Source organism: Zalophus californianus, chromosome 1 (assembly GCF_009762305.2).
Source record: "Zalophus californianus isolate mZalCal1 chromosome 1, mZalCal1.pri.v2, whole genome shotgun sequence".
Classification (NCBI taxonomy): domain Eukaryota; kingdom Metazoa; phylum Chordata; class Mammalia; order Carnivora; family Otariidae; genus Zalophus; species Zalophus californianus.
In genome coordinates this window covers 156128376-156145932 of record NC_045595.1, presented here as the reverse complement: position 1 = coordinate 156145932, position 17557 = coordinate 156128376, and the positions used below count along the sequence as shown (strand labels likewise).

The following is a 17557-nucleotide window of genomic DNA, read 5'->3' as shown; positions in this document are numbered from 1 at the left end:
ATCGAATTTTACATATGTATTAAGTTATTTTTATGAATTATATTCCATTTCTCTTAGTCATTATTTGTATGTATTTAACAGAACTGTCTGGACCTTTCCGGTAGTTGTAGCTTTATGTACTTATTTACTATAAATAAACCTGCTGTATATAGATTTATGTGGGTTATTTTCTTCATAAACTGTGCCTTTTATCAGTACAGTATCTCTTTAGTATCAATGCTGTCACTTTTTTTCCTATTTTCCTTTTGTTTGAATTGGCCTGATGTCTTTTACATCCACCATTTTACAAAGCTTTCTCTTTAACTTTGTCATAGGTGTTATTCCTGTAATATAATGAGTGGTTTATGTTTTTAAACTCATTCTGACATCTGTCTTTAATAGGAGTATTTTGTCCATCTACATTAAACATAACTGATGCATTTTTTTATCTCTTCTAATTACTTGTATTTTCTTATTTTACATTATTGCTTCCTTGTTACCTTTTTCATACTTTTTTATTTGATCAAGTGGCTCTGCCTTCTATTTTCTCCTTGCTAATACTGAGGTTCTATAGGGTGCACTATTGTAGTCCCTTCTTTACCTCCCTTTTCTGCTCTAATGAACACATTTTTCCCCCACCATGAGATTTTATCCCATTTCCTTTCCTCCTAAATAGATGAGATCTTTAGGATACATTCACTTTCCTCCCACTTCTCATCCTTCTGTCTCTTATCTCCACTATTAATTTTCCTCCTCTTTTACTTTCCTCCTGCCCATCCCCTCCATCAACTAAGTTTTGTTTTGTTAAGATTGTATTTATTTGAAATGAGAGAGAGAGCATGAGCGGGGGGGAGGGGGGAGGGGGGAGAAGCAGGCTCCCCCATTAAGCAGGGAGCCTGACACAGGGCTCCATCCCAAGACCCTGAGATCATAATCTGAGCCTAAGCAGACGCTTAACCGACTGAGCCACCCAGGCACCCCCAACTAAGTTTTCATGAGACAGTTTAGTACTTGAAGAAGTTTCTTTACAGAAATTTGATCTTTTTATTTCAAAAGTCTGAAGTTATATTTTATTACATATTTACAAGTCATCTATATCACTTTTTTAAAATAGTTTTTATTTTTAATATTACTTAATCTCTATGCCCAACATGGGGCTTGGACTCATGACCCTGAGATCAGGAGTCACATGCTACTAACTGACCCAGTCAGGTGCCCCTATCTTTATCTCTTAAATGAAATTATATGCGTGCGTGCACACACACACACACACACACACACACAAAATAACATTAAAATGCTTATTATTCACCACTATATTTCTTTCTTCTTCATCTTGTTCATCTTGAAGTCTTTGTTCTGGTTCATTTGTTGTTTTCTTATAATCTATTCTGAGGCATTTTTTCAGATGGGGTATAGTAATTATATGTTCTGAGTTCTTGATTATCCCTAAATGTATTTCTTTCACCTTCACTAGCAAATGGTAACTTTCGGGATGTTGATTCTTGGATTGTAGTCATTTTTCCTTTGTAGTCTGTAGATGTCATTTCACTATCTTCTAACTTGCTATGTTGCAGATAAGAAGTTCTATGACACTTTTCTATTTTTCCCCTTTATAGAAACTTGTTCTTTCTATTGAGAGCTTATAAGATAGTTCAATTTGTTGTTAGAGTTCAGAACTTTTATCAAGGATATCCCTATGTGTGTCTTTTCTTTCAATCAAGATCATAAATCAGTAAACCCAGGCACCTGGGTGGCTCAGTTGTTAAGCGTCTGCCTTCGACTCAGGTCATGATCCCAGGGTCCTGGGATCGAGTCCCACATCGGGCTCCCTGCTCAGCGGGAAGCCTGCTTCTCCCTCTCCCACTCCCCCTGCTTGTGTTCCTGCTCTTGCTGTCTCTGTCAAATAAATAAATAAAATCTTTAAAAAATAATAATAAATAAATAAATCAGTAAACCCTTTCAATCCAGACTCTGATCTTTATCTCAGAGAAATTTTCTTCTATCATTTACTTCTCCTCCATCTATTCTTAACTCTCCCTCTATAATTCCTATTATTCACATTTTGACTTCCGATCTGACCTCAAAGACTCATCCTTTTTATTCAAGATTTTCATCACATTTTACCTCTGTTCTATGCTTTGATATATTTCTTGCACTTGGTCTTTCAGTTCACTAATTCATATTTCAACAGTGATCACGTTGTCCTTCAATTTTTCCACTGAGTTGTTCAATTGAGATGTTTTTTTAATTAGTATTTGAAATTCTTTTTGTTCTGAATTTGAATTCCCATAAATGCTTTTTTTTTCCAAATTCAGGTTGCACTTACTTTTGCCAATAGCACTAGTTGCCTGGAGTATGCACTCTCATTTTCCTACCTGATCTTCCTGGCTCCTTCACTACTAGGTCCCCTTAAGTGGATTGTTATTTTTCACTGATAGCTCACTGAAGCTCAGTTCTGGTTGTTGTAGCATCCTCAACGGCAGACACACTCAGTGAAATGCAAAGGTAGAATCTGTCAGTTCCCTGCCAAGGCATGAGGAGGAAGATCTTTGTTGTCATAGCTATTTCTTTTCAGTCTCATGGACAGAGAAAACTCAGCCAGCACATTTAGGAACTTTGGCTTATTAGTCATTTGGGGAGACTTAGATACTTAAATGAGAAATACTGATATTTTCCCCTAGTGGTTCACACATCTCTGAAGCCCAAGCTCTTCTTCTCGATGTCTACTGTTTTTTGATCTTTATCTCTGAACTCCAGTACTGTTCTCTAGTTGTTTGCCCAAGTAAAGTAGAAGTTTCAAAGCAGTGTCTCTGCTTGAGGTGTCATGGCAATTGTATTCAGAAAGGCAGTCACGTTTGGAAGTGAAGGGGAAAATAGCCATATGCGTAGGTTACTTTGTTTTCAGAATCCTTAATTTTAAAAATATTATAGGAAGGGAGGTATGTGGATCTGGGGTGTGTTTGGGACTTCATTACAATGATTATCAAGAATCAATACTTTTCCTCAGAAAGCATATTCCCAAATACATAAAAATGACAATGTGTTCTCTTTATGCTTTTAGATACAGATCCCAAAATATACTACAGCTATTAATCACTTGAAGTAAGCTTTAATGCAATCCCAGCTTTAATTATTTCAGGACATAATTATCTTTTGTTTTAGAAACAACTTCAAATCAATGTGTTGTAGTTTCCATTAGCAGGAAGACAAATTATGACTTTGCCCAATCATGTTAAGTTTCCCAAAATCCAACTAGCAAGTCTTATAAATATGAAAAAGCATGTCAGTGTTACATAGGAATTAAACGTGCAAGCTGCATGGTGGTTTACATCACATTACCATTACCATTGTTCACAGCCCAATAATCTTTTTGCTTTCTAGAAGAGCTAATGATATCACCTAACATTAAAGTGTTTCTCTGGACTAGACTTCTAACAACTTAGATAATAAGGTAAAATAAGCTAAGACTCTATTTTTTAATTGCATGAACTTTTATGAACATTTTTTTAAGAATTAAGAAGCTCATATAAAATGTTCAAAATCTCAATTGCCAGCAAAAAATACTGTGGGCTATTTGTCCTACTATCCAGATAGGAATCATATAGGATATGAAATTTGGGTTTCATCCTTGAATCACTAGGTAATGTAATTCTGTGTATTCTATTCAACACAATATCCTGAATTGATTGTAGTAGATTTGCCTTACCATTGATGGGTGATATCTGATATATTTCTTTTCTGAAACACAGTAAATATAATTTTATATTGAAACTTCTGCCATGACAGAATTTCATTAAGTAAAAGAATGAAAGATCATGAGCATGTATAAAATGTTTGGGTCTTAGAAAAGTACAGAGAAAGCCTATAATAGGTAATAACAATTGTAACAATGCTAAATTTGAACTAGTCAACAGAAAAAAAGGGAATAGATAACCTGGTAAGCAAGGATCCAAGTAATCTTCCTAGGACAGCTACAAAAGAGTCTGATCAACATTGAATCGCTCCAGTGTACCAGGTACTATATTCAGCACTAGGGCTTTAAAGATGAATAAAACATGGTACTTGCCCTTAAAGAAGCGCAGTTCAGTGTAGTATAATTCTAAATGCTACCTTTCCTGAGTGATGAATATCAAAGAATTTCAGTCATGAGTTAAACTGCATATAAAACATGAAACTGAAATTTACTGTATACTGGATGTACCCATTTTTGCATAATAAAACTCATCATTATGCAAATAAGAGAAACAGAGGTATTATGCATAACATGAAATTATAGAAAAGCAACAACCATTTATTTTTGGCTTTTATACACTTTGGAAATTCGTTTTATGACAAATGTTGAGAATGTAATGTAGAATATCTGAATCAGAAGAGCTTGGAATCCTGTTCATTTTTTTCCATACTATTTGTCAGCTCAAATCACCCATTTCAATACAGTATTGCCTTGTTCTCAAACCTTTACTAGAACAAGAAAGATTATTGAGAGCATGAGTTTTCAAAGGTATTTCTCTAAGGGTTTTATGTATGTATATATGTATGTATGTATATACATATGCATATATATATATATATGCAAACAACATAATTGTTAAAAAGATATGCAAACAACATAATTGTTAAAAAGATTAGGTACCAAAAGATGCCAGAAGAACAAGAGTACCCATGACAATGAACCTGAAGGGGAAAAGTGTCATGCATAAACTGAGTATTATCTTTCTACCTTCACAGTATATTTTTCTTAGTGATGTATACATTTAAAAAATACAACATGATTATTATACTATATTTCCTAGTGCACTGAAGAGTCTGAAGAAAAGAGCAGATATTGTCATAAGGAACAGTAAAGACATATAAGTAGTGGTAGAGCACTTTCATTATTCTTTGTTTTCATTCCAATGACCCAACTCATATAATATAGCTCAACAATGAATACTATCTCTTAAAAACTTTTGAAGTCTCTAGTACCTTGTAGACAAAGGGCTTGGCATACATAGCTGTTTGTAATTGGTTTGATGTCTTTAAAATTATTTGAAGTAACAAAAATTCACTTTAAAAGTTGCTATAATTCCTTTTTCACTGGCTCATGTTGACTATACTAAATATAATCCAAACTCATGTATGCTAACTTTACCGGGGCTAATCATTTGAGCCTATTACTCTGACAGAAATGCACTTATCCTATCAAATAAAACTGAACCTTTCTTTCAGTACAGTGACAAATTAAGGAAAAGTTACAGTAACGTAAGAGAAGTCTAGACTCTATTCCACCTAAGTCTTGTGGAGCCTGTTTAAAACTCCAATACTGCGGAAAGGAGGAGATCAAAAGCCAAGTTACATAATGAAATGAAATAAAATTACAGTATAAGTTATTTCATCATTCACATTCTTAGAAAAGCTAACAGGTGCTTTCTTATATTTGAAAACTGGACAGCAGGCAGCAAATAATGTCCCTGGAAACAGTGATTTCAGAATTGAGTGGCACACACTAGCTACTCAGTAAATGACAGCTATTCTCAGGTTTACCATACAGGTTTCTGTGTTTAACTGCATTTCTTTGTAACAGACCTAAACTTACTGCCTAATTCTTGTTACTGGCGACCATGTTTTTCTGTGTGTGCCAAAACCAGGGCAATCTTTGTATCCCAAACTCTGAATGCCCCTATTTAAGCCAGCTGTTGGTTTCTGAAACAAACATAAGGGGACAAACAATATACATAAGGGCCTTCCAAAGTCAGTAGAATCTGTCCACTTTTGAAGATATTGTTTCTGTTCTGCCTCATCCTTCTTTTCTGTATGTTCTTGGTTACTCAATATCTGCTTAGATTTAGTTCTCCTTTTTGACCTCTACCTTCCAGGATTCCCAGTATCTAATGCTTCCTTTGACCTGCTCCTACTCAAGATTTCCTCAGCCTCCTTTAACATGTTACCCAGTTCCACCACTGTCCACAGAACCAAATCAGGCAGCATCTACCCAGTCCAGTCCATCCATTGTAAAACCTTTAGACAAATTCCCTCTCAGCATTTATAATTCTAGACTGGAGAATTATATTTAAAAACAGACTCTACCATAGCAACCATTCCTCCCACTTATAGCTCTTTAACCTTGTGCCCTTCTCTGAAGCCTTCTCCAAATCCACTATGCCTTTCTTGAAATAAAATTACCAGTACTAATCTGGGCAAACATTGAGTGAAAACGGTCCCAGAATAGAGTCATGGTGAGGTGGTGTTTAAGAATTTAGGTTATCTAGAGTTGACTTGAGTTTGAATCTGCAGCTGTTATATATTAACTGTGTGACTTTGAACAAGTTACTTAACTTTTCTGAGCTCAGCTTACTTATCTTTAAAAATGCCATAATAAAAGTACGTACCTCGTAGGATTATGGAATTAATGGGAGAATATGCAGCTATAACCAATTACTGGTACAGAGTAAGTGCTCAATAAATGTTGGCTGCTGTTGTTATTATTGTTTTAGTACAAGAACAGATATATTTTATTTCATTTTCACTATGTTTCCCACCAATAATTTTGCTAATCTTTTGGCACAGTGCCTTTAGAATAGCGTTTACATTAATTCCTCAATATATGTGCTGGGTTTCAGTTAAGTAATAGTCTAAAATCAGCTTACCTTCTAAATATCCCTTAGAATATTTTCTCCCCTATTTAAATTCATTGAAGCACTCATATCACCTTTTGTGCCCTATGGTGAATCTTAATTTTCTTGCCATTTCTCCCTATTGGCTGGATAGTTGGTAGGCCAGAATAGTTTGGCATTACCTACTATATTGGACAGTTTACATGTATTCTGCCTCTGAGGAGATTTATAAAATGTTTGTAATTAGTACCAGAATATCTACAGCTATGGGTGGGTATAGGTAAGAGGAAGGATCCAGGAATTGTATAGCTTTCTCCAGCTGCTGTTTTCATTTGTGAATAGGTAAAGTATGTGATGTTTGTGAGCCTCTCGCTACCATTCATACGAGCAAAAGAAATGTGAGTCAGTTAAAAAGAAACTGAGAGTGAAATTTTAAATGAAAACTTTGAGGTTATCATTAAATAAGTACCTACAAGTAGGTACATATGAATTGCATATGGCTGTTTGTTTCTATATATGATATCACAGTATTTGCAAGGTCTTTTCTAACACAGATTCTTTCCACTTTTCCTCATCAAATAAGAGTCAACTTTGTCTCCCTTGCATCCTTTCTATGTAAATCTATACCTGGATAGGTAGAATGTAGGATCAAAAATCAAATGCAGTAGTTAAAAATGATAATGGCTCCTGATTACTCAGAGTATATTTTTTGCTTGGAGAAGCACAAAAACCAAGTTTACCTTTTTTCTTTGAAGAATAGATTTCTCTATTTTATAGAATTAGAAAATGACTCTGAGTTAATCCATTCTCTTATTACCCACTTTCTCCAGTTATGCAACTCACGTGGAATAAAATGCAAGGAATCCTGTTTATAAATTCTGTTAGCAACATATCTTCATGAGTGAAAATGAGTTCGTGAAAAATTTATGAAAAATAGTAAGTTTATTACAGTTATGAACTACAAAAGATTATAAGTACTTAATTTTTATGTATCTATACTTGTACAGATATGCTATATTTGAAAACAAGTATCACTAAAATGAAACTTGTATCAAGGACTAAAAGCAAAAAGCAAAGTCAAATATTTTACATATGATCTTTTCCAGTGCCTTATATATCACTTCCAGTCATGTTACCTAAAGCTAAAATAAGGATCCAAGTGTCAAAAGAAACATACTCAAATTATCAGAGCTGAAAGAGACCCTGAAGATGAAGAAGGCAGAGATTCAGATTATATGACATGCCCAGCCTGGAACTTCTACTTACATGATTTTGTATTCCTAGGAAGATAAGTTTTAAATAACATAAAATTGTAAAAACTGATGGGAAGTAATGAAAACTACAAATAAAATTTATGCTTTTCCTTAAATCAGAAACATGGAAACGGATATTTTTTAATGTCTAAATAAAGCCAGAGATTTATTAGTTGTGTGTGCATGTATGGTAGTCGTAGGTTTTGTTTTGTATTGTTTGGTTTTGTAAATTGTTAGAGGTTCTTCCAATTTCCCAGTGCAATGGTAATCTGTGTTCCAAAAATGGGGATACATATAAAATTAATTTCTGATAATTAATTATAAAGTACTTAACTATGAATACATAAGCCTCTAGAAACTTACTAATGACAGACAGTAAGAAAATGGTACCAAGAATTTCAAAACTAAAAATCTAAATCTTTTTAATATTGTCTGAATTAGAAATAATTTAAAAAGTCAAAAGTAATTGAAAAAGAGATTAAATCAGTAAACCAATTGTGTATATTTTTCCTGAAGTGCATATTCATGAGCTGACAGTAGAAACAGGCTGGCTGCTTTGTTTGACTATAGTTCCATTTACCTCATACTGTCAAGAATGGATTTTGACACACACAGTATTAATATTGCTATTTTTATTGATATAATTAGCACTGCTATAAATAATTCCTCGGTCTGCTATATTTAAGTATATCATTACAATCAGCAACATTAGGGCTTCTTTTTCCTATATGATGCTTCGGAAATAGACTGCTGGCCCAAAGAACCACCGTAACCTCATGATGTGGAGGGTATGGAAAAAAACACTGCCCTGTCAATAAAGACTACTGTTTTGTGTATGACTTCACTAAACAAACTAGTTTATATTTGTTTGAAACTAAGTTTCTCACCAATCTGCTGTTTCAATTTCACATCACACCATATTGTACCTAAAACAGGCAATCTGGATTCCTATTGCTACATCCCCCCCACCCCCACCCCCAAACAGCTCAGGAATGGGTTTGAAACACAAGGCTTGAATATATAAAAGAGTTAAGACACCCAAAATTCAGAATGGGTGGGTGAAAATAAGTGTGCTTGAAGTCATTTGTACAACTGCTAGTGGGTGGCCCACTTGTGAGTTTTTGATCATCACATGAAAGCAAAATCAAAACATATTTTATCATGCCTCTGGATCACATCAGCTGCGATGATAACCTTACCTAGACCTTTAATAGTTTGTTCATAAAACAAAGTGGGGTGACTGACCCAGTACATATTCAACACAGAGGACGAAGGCTAAAACAAAATGACAATACAATTCAAAACAAGTTTGTAGAAATTTTAGACTAGTATATTAAACCTTTCTTTGTCTCTATCACTTGACAGATGGTTAGCCTTCACATAGCCTAGTATCTCTGGCAAAGAAAAGACTGTGTCTAGCCAATAACACCCCAAATTTTTATTTAAAATGCAGTGTACACATACTTACACTTACCTTAAAAATATGAATATTAATAGTCATTTTATTTTATTGCTTATTTTATTACTATAAAAATCTGACAGATAACAAGATTTGTCTTTTACCCTATGAATACCCCTTTTCCAAAGTTTCAACTGTCTTATGTGGAAACAGGGTTCTAAGAGCTCTTCACTTTAGTTTTCATTCATTTCAGGGGCTGCTTGCTAATCATACTTCAAAAAAAAAAAAACTTCCAATAACTTTTAATCCAAAATTATTACAAAATTTACAAAGATTTAATTAGCTTATGTTTCTATGTTGCTTAGAGCAAAGTTCTGGTAAGGAACAGTGAGCTAAACAAAATCACCTGGGAACATGTTAAGGACCACAAGGCAGGACTGAAATTATTTATCCAATACTGAAATATGTCTTTATTCAAAAATGCTCATATAAAAATGTATACTCACATACACATATACACACATTAATCACCCATTAGAATTAGGAAAAGCTCTTCGTTTTTAACATTCTAGCAACCATTCTTCCACTTTGCTGTTTAAAAAAAGATTTCATCTAAGACAATATATTCCATTTGTTATAGTCTCTGCTTTTCTTCCTAAATCTTCCTATTTATAGCTTTCAGACGCTGGCAGGTCTGTATACAAATAGCCAGAAGCAACCTCGACTGTTCTCTAAAGTGCATTAATACAGTACCCTTTCTGGAAGAGGTGATTATGCTACAAATTAGCATAAATAGAGATCTAATGTAAGTATAGAAATTCAAACCCTTCGCAGCAGGGGATGGGAGGACTGGCGGTGGGAGAATTGTGTGTTAAAAAAAAAAAAAGTTATCCTACTTCAGAACTGAACACCAATTTGGCTAACAAATTAAGACTCACTGTGACAGAGAAAAATAACGAAAATCAGAACTTGTTATTTGAGAACTATGAACCAGGTTTTGGAAAGGTGAGACACCCACTACTTAAAGCAACAAACTCAGCGTTGAATCATATACTCCGTTAACCAAGTACCAAGTTTCCTTCTGTTAGAAACCTAGGATTTTTACACCTACAGACTGAATGATTAAAGTAATGCTAAAATCTTCTGTAATGTTCCTCTTGCATTACAAATGGTCTATTAAATCAGAGAAGTGCCAATCAAATGCTTTTGTAGTTTGAAAGAAAGGTTTAAATAACAAAAGCATTTTTTGCAGGCCTCTCTCTTTTTCTTTAATGTCACCTATAAATTAATTACAACAAATTTCCATCTTCTCTTGAAAAAAACCACAACTGAAAAAGATTTAGGCACTTAATTTTTCAGACATACTCCTAAAACAAATTCTTACTAAAAAATTAAGATATTCTAGCTTACGTTTTACCACAATTTGCTAACAAGACAAAAAGCTCCATCGGAATTTTACAGTAAATTCCAAGACACAGATTTTTTTTTAATATAAAGTAACATTTTATTTATTTCAAAGGCATGCTTAAAATTATGAAAAAAAAATAAAACCTATCAGTTAAAAAGACCTACTGAAATGTATGGAGAATGTTTCATGACAATAACAAAGGGTATAAATAAAGTTAGCTCTTCCTTTCTTATCATTGGCAATTAGTAAACACCTCCCCGCTCCTCCTCAAACTTCTGTAAATTCTTTCAAATTGTACTCTCTAAAATGAAAAAAACTGCTAGGTTTTAAAATTTTATACAAAAATCTTTTCTCCTAGCAATCTGAAGTATGCAAACTATACGTGACATTAGAACATAAACTCCACAAAGGCAGGTTATTTTATCCCTTGTTCACTGTTACATCCCAAGTGTCTAGAACAATTTCATGAATTTAAACATCCATTTCAGAAAAGCATGATTATTTCAGATAACAAAGCAGAGCCCATCAAGCTCCACTTCTGTATTCCAAATGTTTTAAAGAAGTCTCTCTTTGTCATTCATTCTAAAATATTTGAAATAATTTATAATTCACTCATAAATTTTAGATCTTTTACAGTAACTAAGTTGTATCTTTTATTGCTCTTCTAAATTGACCTAATTATTCAGTCAAGCCTTTTTTTCTGGGAAGTCCAATTGGTTAGAAATTCCTCTTCAGATCTTCACTACTGAGATAAAAATAATTCATTTAAAATGGCTTTTTCCTTAGATTTTTATTCCTATACCAAGTAGTCAAATTCATATTAATTTGACAAGATTAGTTGGATATCCGTGGGTCACTAAAACTTTCTGAACTAACTACATAGTAAACTGGCATCACATCTAGTAGTTCTAAACATAGCCCCCAGAACTATAACTTCCACACAGAAGTTTTTCTTTTCTCTAAACTCATATAGTCTTTTAGTAGCTAGTGAGTATACACATGAACTATCTCTGTATTTTCTTGCTGTAGTAGTAATCTTAAAATACTGGCATCTTAATTGAACTAGAGAGATAAGCATAAAGACTTCTTCCCAAAAATGGATAAAATTTGACAACTTTTTAATCTTAAACTGTTTTCTTTAGTCTGTTAAAATCGGGACCTCACCATGAAAGGGCGTATTGCTTTGGAGGCTGGTACACAGTTAACTTGTCACCTGATCTTCATATGCAAAAGGCATGTATTCCACTGGTCTGTGAGATCTGAAATCACAAAACCAAAAATACCCAACTGCTGGACTCACTGAGCAGCTAATATATTTCTAGAAAATTCACTTTTCTTCTTCCTCTCACCTGTTTACTTGAGCACCATATATTCTTAAGCCTAAATCCCTTCAAAATTGAGCTCAATGGAAATCACAACCACAATCTTAGGAATTAAACCTTGAGCACTGAACAATGAGTAACATCCGCAATTCTTCAAGGGCAATTCCAAAAGCTTTTTTGAGAAAGACCATTCCCAAGAGGGCACAGTGGTATCACCATGCACTATTTGTGCATCAACTTTGATACATTCTGATTAAGAAGAAGAGTAAAGACTTGAAAAATCAATGTAAATTGTTTTTTTTTTCTTTTCCTAGAAATATAGAAATACCTACATGTAAAGCTGAAATGCACAAAGTACCCAAATCTGGACTGGTCAAACTTATATGAGGGGCAGTGGAGGGTATAGTTTAACTATTCTCATGTGACAGCAAATAGTATCTGGGATTAGGAGCAAGAGGTAAGAAGGTAAACCTTTTATGAACTGAATTTGCTAACGTTACTGCTTATCATTTAAATGTAGTGTTTACAGCTATGGAATTTATTAACAAAATGGTCGTTACAATTTGTTTTAAAACTTTCGATAGCAACAAGTTCCGATAGTAACTTTAGGATAGAACTGGCTTGAAAACATGGGGGGATAAGTGGCCTCTGCTAATTTTATTAGCTGAAACTTAACACAGGACCACGCAGTGAAAAACTCTCGCCTTTAGGTTCATGTTGGTATTTTTAATGGCTAGAAGTAGTGAAGACAAGTTTCACACGTCTTAAAAGTTAACGTGCTCAATTTAGCTTAGGCCAATGCTGATTCTGAAGGTGTTATTTAACCCACAGGCTTCCAAAATTACTTCCTGTTTCATTGAGATTTTTATTCAAGAACTGTCATCCTGCTAGTGACCTCATTCAACTGGGTTCAGTGTTGAGATCAGCGGATTACCGCACTAGGTAGTGTAGCTGTACGCCATATTGTGTTTTTCGCTAATGTTTATAGTTTATGCGTGTGCCTAGCATATGTTTGTGCAAGTGTGTTTATCAATAGAACTTTTAGAAAATCCCTGCCTCCTGCCTCTTCAGCATCCTCAAAAAGGGTAACAGCTGCGGGGGGAGTGGTGCGGGGAGGGGGCGGGGAAGAGGGAGTGCGGGGGGCCGTGGAGTGGTTGGTGGAAGAGGACCAGAAAGCCACACAAACAGTAGTTAATACATTAAACAATGTAGGAGAGTGCGTTTCTTTTAAACTTTCAAAAAGCTTCCAACCATTCTATCTTAGCTATCGAAAAGCTTAAACATTTTTTAATGTTTCCAAAGGGGCCCAAAGGAGGAAAGAAGGAAAGCTGTGTCTTCCCTTCCCAAGCCCCCTCCTCTAGAGTCGCAGCAGCGAAGCGGGCGGGGGCCGGTCGCTTCGGTGTCTGGAGGGGCGTCCAGCGGCTCTGGGGCCAGGACACCTCCCGCCCCCCCCCCCGTTCTCTGAAGACGCTCCAGAGACCGCGAGAGCCACGGCAAGCGGGGGAGGGCGAGGAGGGAGGGGGCGGAAGACAAGCCGGCGCCTCTAGCAGCTCCTGAGCCCCGGCTAGTCCCCCTCAGCTCCTCTTCTTGGAAGCGGCAACTCCAGGCGCAGGGAGTAGAGAAAAGAAGGCAGAAGATACGTTTCCAGCTGCGGGACGGCCCGCCCCCTCCAGGGACCCGGGACCCTCCCGAGCTCCCTCCCTCCCCGGGGTCGTGCGAGGCCGCAGCCGCCGCCCGGCGCGAGGAGGGGCGCCCGGGGGGAAGGGGCGCGGGCGGGGCGGGGCGCGGGGGCGCGCGCGCTCGGCCAGCCAGCGGCCCGCGGGCTCGCCACTCTAACTCGCTCCCTCAACCCCACCCCAGTCCCTTCCTTTCCCGTCCCGTGGCCCCCAACTCCAGTGCCTCGCATACGCCTCATCCTTCTCGCACGCACACACCCCTCCCTCCCTCCCCACAACAAATTAGAGTTTTTGGGGTTACCTCCTCGCGCTCTTTAATCTTCTTTCCTCAACTCCTAAACTTCCCCCCGCCCCTACTTCTTCGGCAGAAGGCCCACATTGGGTGCCTCGCACCGCGAACCCTCTATCGCTTTCCGTTATTGGGTTGTTCTTATGCCACTCTTGACTTCAGTGAGCCAATAAGAGTGGGACGCCCCTCGTGAGGTTGCCGCCCATAAACAAAATGCACTCTTCCTCCTCCTCTCTCCTGTCCCCGCCCCAATCTGCTTCTTTCCTCATCTCTACCACCTTCGATTGGGCTAGAAAAGGCCCAATCCGCTATCTCAAGCCCCCATTGGGGAACGGAAACTTCGCTCAGAGAATTGTTAAGAGGCGATTGGTCGACAGTCTTCCCACTCCCCCACCTCTGCCGCACCTTCGCCCACTCTGGAGAGGTCAATCGTATCTCGTTGTTCAGTGATCCGAAAGATAGAAGGCTATTGGTTGAGAGAGCCCGTCAGACCGGATTGGAGTGAGCCATGATTGGTCAGCACCGACACGATCAAGTTTGGTTGTCTACTCCTCCGCTCCTCCTCCTCTTTTCTTCCCCACCCCCGCCCCCTCCCGACTGCTTTTACTTTCTACGCATTTCTATTTCCTCCTTTATTTATTTATTTGTGATAAACTTAAATGACCCGGCGACGGAGGCGGGACTCGCGGCGAGGCCGAGGATGACGAGGGACGGCCTAGGGCCAATTACCGAGGGGGCTGCGGGCTGAGGGGCAGCTTCGGTGGCCAGTGAGAGGCAGGTGTCTGGAGCGCGCTAGGCCTGTGGAGCCGGGATGCCCCAGCGGAGGCGGCGGTTACCCGCTGTCTGGCGCGGCGAGCTGGCGGGGGGAGCCGCGGAGGGGAGGAGGGGGTGTCGCTGTCGCAGACAGCTGAGGCAGCAGGATGGAAGCTGCATCTAGGACGGTGGGAGGAAAGCGGGAGCGAGGGTCTGGCGAGGCGGTGGCGCGCAAGGCCACACTGGATCAGGCTTGATTCCTGCGGGGTAGGCTGCAGGGTGCCAAGTCCGGAGGTCAGCAGAGGCCGCCGAAGCAACACCAGGGCTCAAAAGGGAAAATTGGTCCGTTCAGGAGGTTTAGAAAAACACTGTGTGAAACAGTTCGTAGTAAGGCGCCCTTAATAAAAATGAGGATATTATCCTAACGGGAAAAACAGATTATGTTTCTTATTACTAAACGCCTGAAGTACCAACGACACAACCGGAGCCCACAAAATTCAATATCCTGAGGGCCAGAAGGAACAAATAAAGCAACACGGAAAATTAAATGCGGTTCAGATGCTTCAATAAAACCTTCATCCTCATCCATTTGTCACTCAACATAGCACTCCCCAGAGCCAAATTCTTACCAAGTGTTAGTCCAATACTTAGGCATTGGGGAAAAAATGAGGCTCAAGGCCAGCAAGATGCTCAGGAAGGATTCCTAAAAAGGTTGGTAAGATGGGGCGGGGGTGGGGGGGTGGGTGGGATTACCTTTCACTATACAAAGGGAAAAAATTTTTTTCTGTGAAAATAAGTTGCACCTTTTAGGGAACTCATAATAATTTAGTCCAAATTAAGGGACTTTATGAAAAATACCATGGATACAAAGAATTTACTGTATTTGAAGTTTGAACATGCATTTGATGTTAAGATCCCTGAATTTTATCTTAGACTTAGTTGGGACATAGAGCATGCATTAAAGAAAAAGTTATTCATGACACTTGTTAGAGATGGTTAAGCCGACTTTATTCAGGACCATTGAAATAAGTATAGATAGATAGGACCACTGTGATAGAATTTTGCAGTGGGAGCAGGAGATTGGGCTGAACTCCAGCTACATCATGGGCAAGTGGGAATTTTAGCCAAGGAGCAAGGTGAAGGTCAGTGGGTAGAAAATTACTACAAGGTAACATTAGGGGTAAGTGGAAATTTTAGCTAAACCAACCTAAAAGAATTCTTGCTGAAGACAGGCCAGAGTGATCACACATCACCTGCAGAATGGTGGAGGATGATGAACCTGATCATATATGAAGAGTGATCAGATTGGGGGCTGGGGGTAGGTCCTTGCTAAACTGACTGAGAAGGGTTCTCGATAAAACAGGATTTTACAAGGAAGCACACAGATGCCCGCCTTTGATTGGGGTCTTTGGCAGGACCTAAGCAAAATAAATTGGCTCTGGTGAAAAAAATGTACAAAGCCTTGACGTCATAAATACAATTAGATCTATTTTTTGAGGAAAATATGAGCGTCTCAGAATCTATAAAATTACTGAATCAGGTGTCAAGTCTGAAGTCCACTAAAGTGTACAAAGTGCTATTGAATCTGGAAGCTAAAATATTTTAGAATTTATATATAAATCTTAGTGAAAGTGCTGTAGTGACTGTAATAAGTGTTCCATAGAGAATAATTAGCTTTACATGAGAAAATTCAGTAAAATGTAACAAAGGTATTTAAATAGTTAATCCCTTACTTTTCCAAGGGACAATGGCTACTTAAAACTCATCCTTTTCAACAAGTTTTTAAAGGTATTATTCAACGTACTGGCATGAGACTTGTTAGGATTGTAATGATAAATTAGGAAAGCAGTGTAAAATATTCTAATATTCTATTTTATAAGTATTTGGAAAATATTCTAATTTATATCCAGTTTTCCTGATGTGAGAATCTGGGATTAGAATGCTCTGTCTATAATGAATACCTCAGTTTTATATTTATACTGCACACCCACAGACCTCAACCACCAACCCCACCTCACCCCATATACACACACAGATGTAGTACAAACATCCCAAAAGATGCAGCAAGAATCCCATAATTGTATCAGAGGGCAACAAAGATTTTTTTTTGATTTAGCAATTAGCAGAATTGAGAAAAGGGATACAGTAAGAATTATGTGGTAACAAAGAATGCAAGGGTGATGAAAGCATGATTGATAGAAAATGGGAAAAAAAGTGATGATGGCTTAGGGAAGAATTTTATAAGGAATTTCTTTCAGGACCCTAACCTGTTGCCTTCACAGATCTTAAATAGTATATATTCCCTAAAGTTTCAAAGTGCATTAAATGAGGCCAAACTAGCAGTAAGTGAATTCTTCCTAGTTTACAAATGAGGGCACTTAGACTTTGAATGCTTTATCCCCATCACAAGTGGCAGAACTTGTTTTAAAACTCGAGTCTCTTCTCCTTTTTTCACTATGCCATTTACTCATCCATTCATCCAAGAAATATTAAGTGCATTTCCACATAACATATATATTCATGAGCATTTAAAATCCCCAGGAACTTAGAAACTCAAGATACACAAGATTTGGCATTTTTCTCCAAAGAGTTTACTGTGTATTAGGAGAGAAGTAAAGGAATAAATTACTATGCTATGTACATATGTGATATATACAACATGGGAATACAGAAGAAAGGATGTCTAACTATTAAGAATTTGGGAATATTTGCAGTACACTGAACTCATCACTATACTGAATACAATAGTTAATGAAATTAGATGATGCTGTCAAAGGACTTAGATTCTAATAAGGGCACTAATTAGACATAAACAGTAAAAAAACTATATTACTAGCCAAAACAAGAGTGTCTTAATGATGGAATAAATAAAGGATTACGGG

The 17557-nt window shown here is 37.4% G+C and overlaps 1 protein-coding gene across 10 annotated transcripts in view; it reads right to left on the bottom strand.

Moving 5' to 3' along the window:
• The window catches only part of LOC113916432, a 729899-nt gene extending 715852 nt beyond the window's left edge, over positions 1 to 14047 (bottom strand). For all 10 annotated transcript variants that reach the window (XR_004819960.1, XR_003517937.1, XR_003517935.2 and 7 more), the window contains exons 1-2: positions 13935 to 14047; positions 11800 to 11894 (exon numbers count right to left, since the gene is read on the bottom strand). The gene's annotated coding sequence lies outside the window, so the exon portion shown is untranslated. The remainder of the gene's footprint in view (positions 1 to 11799; positions 11895 to 13934) is intronic.
• Positions 14048 to 17557: the final 3510 nt, after the last annotated feature.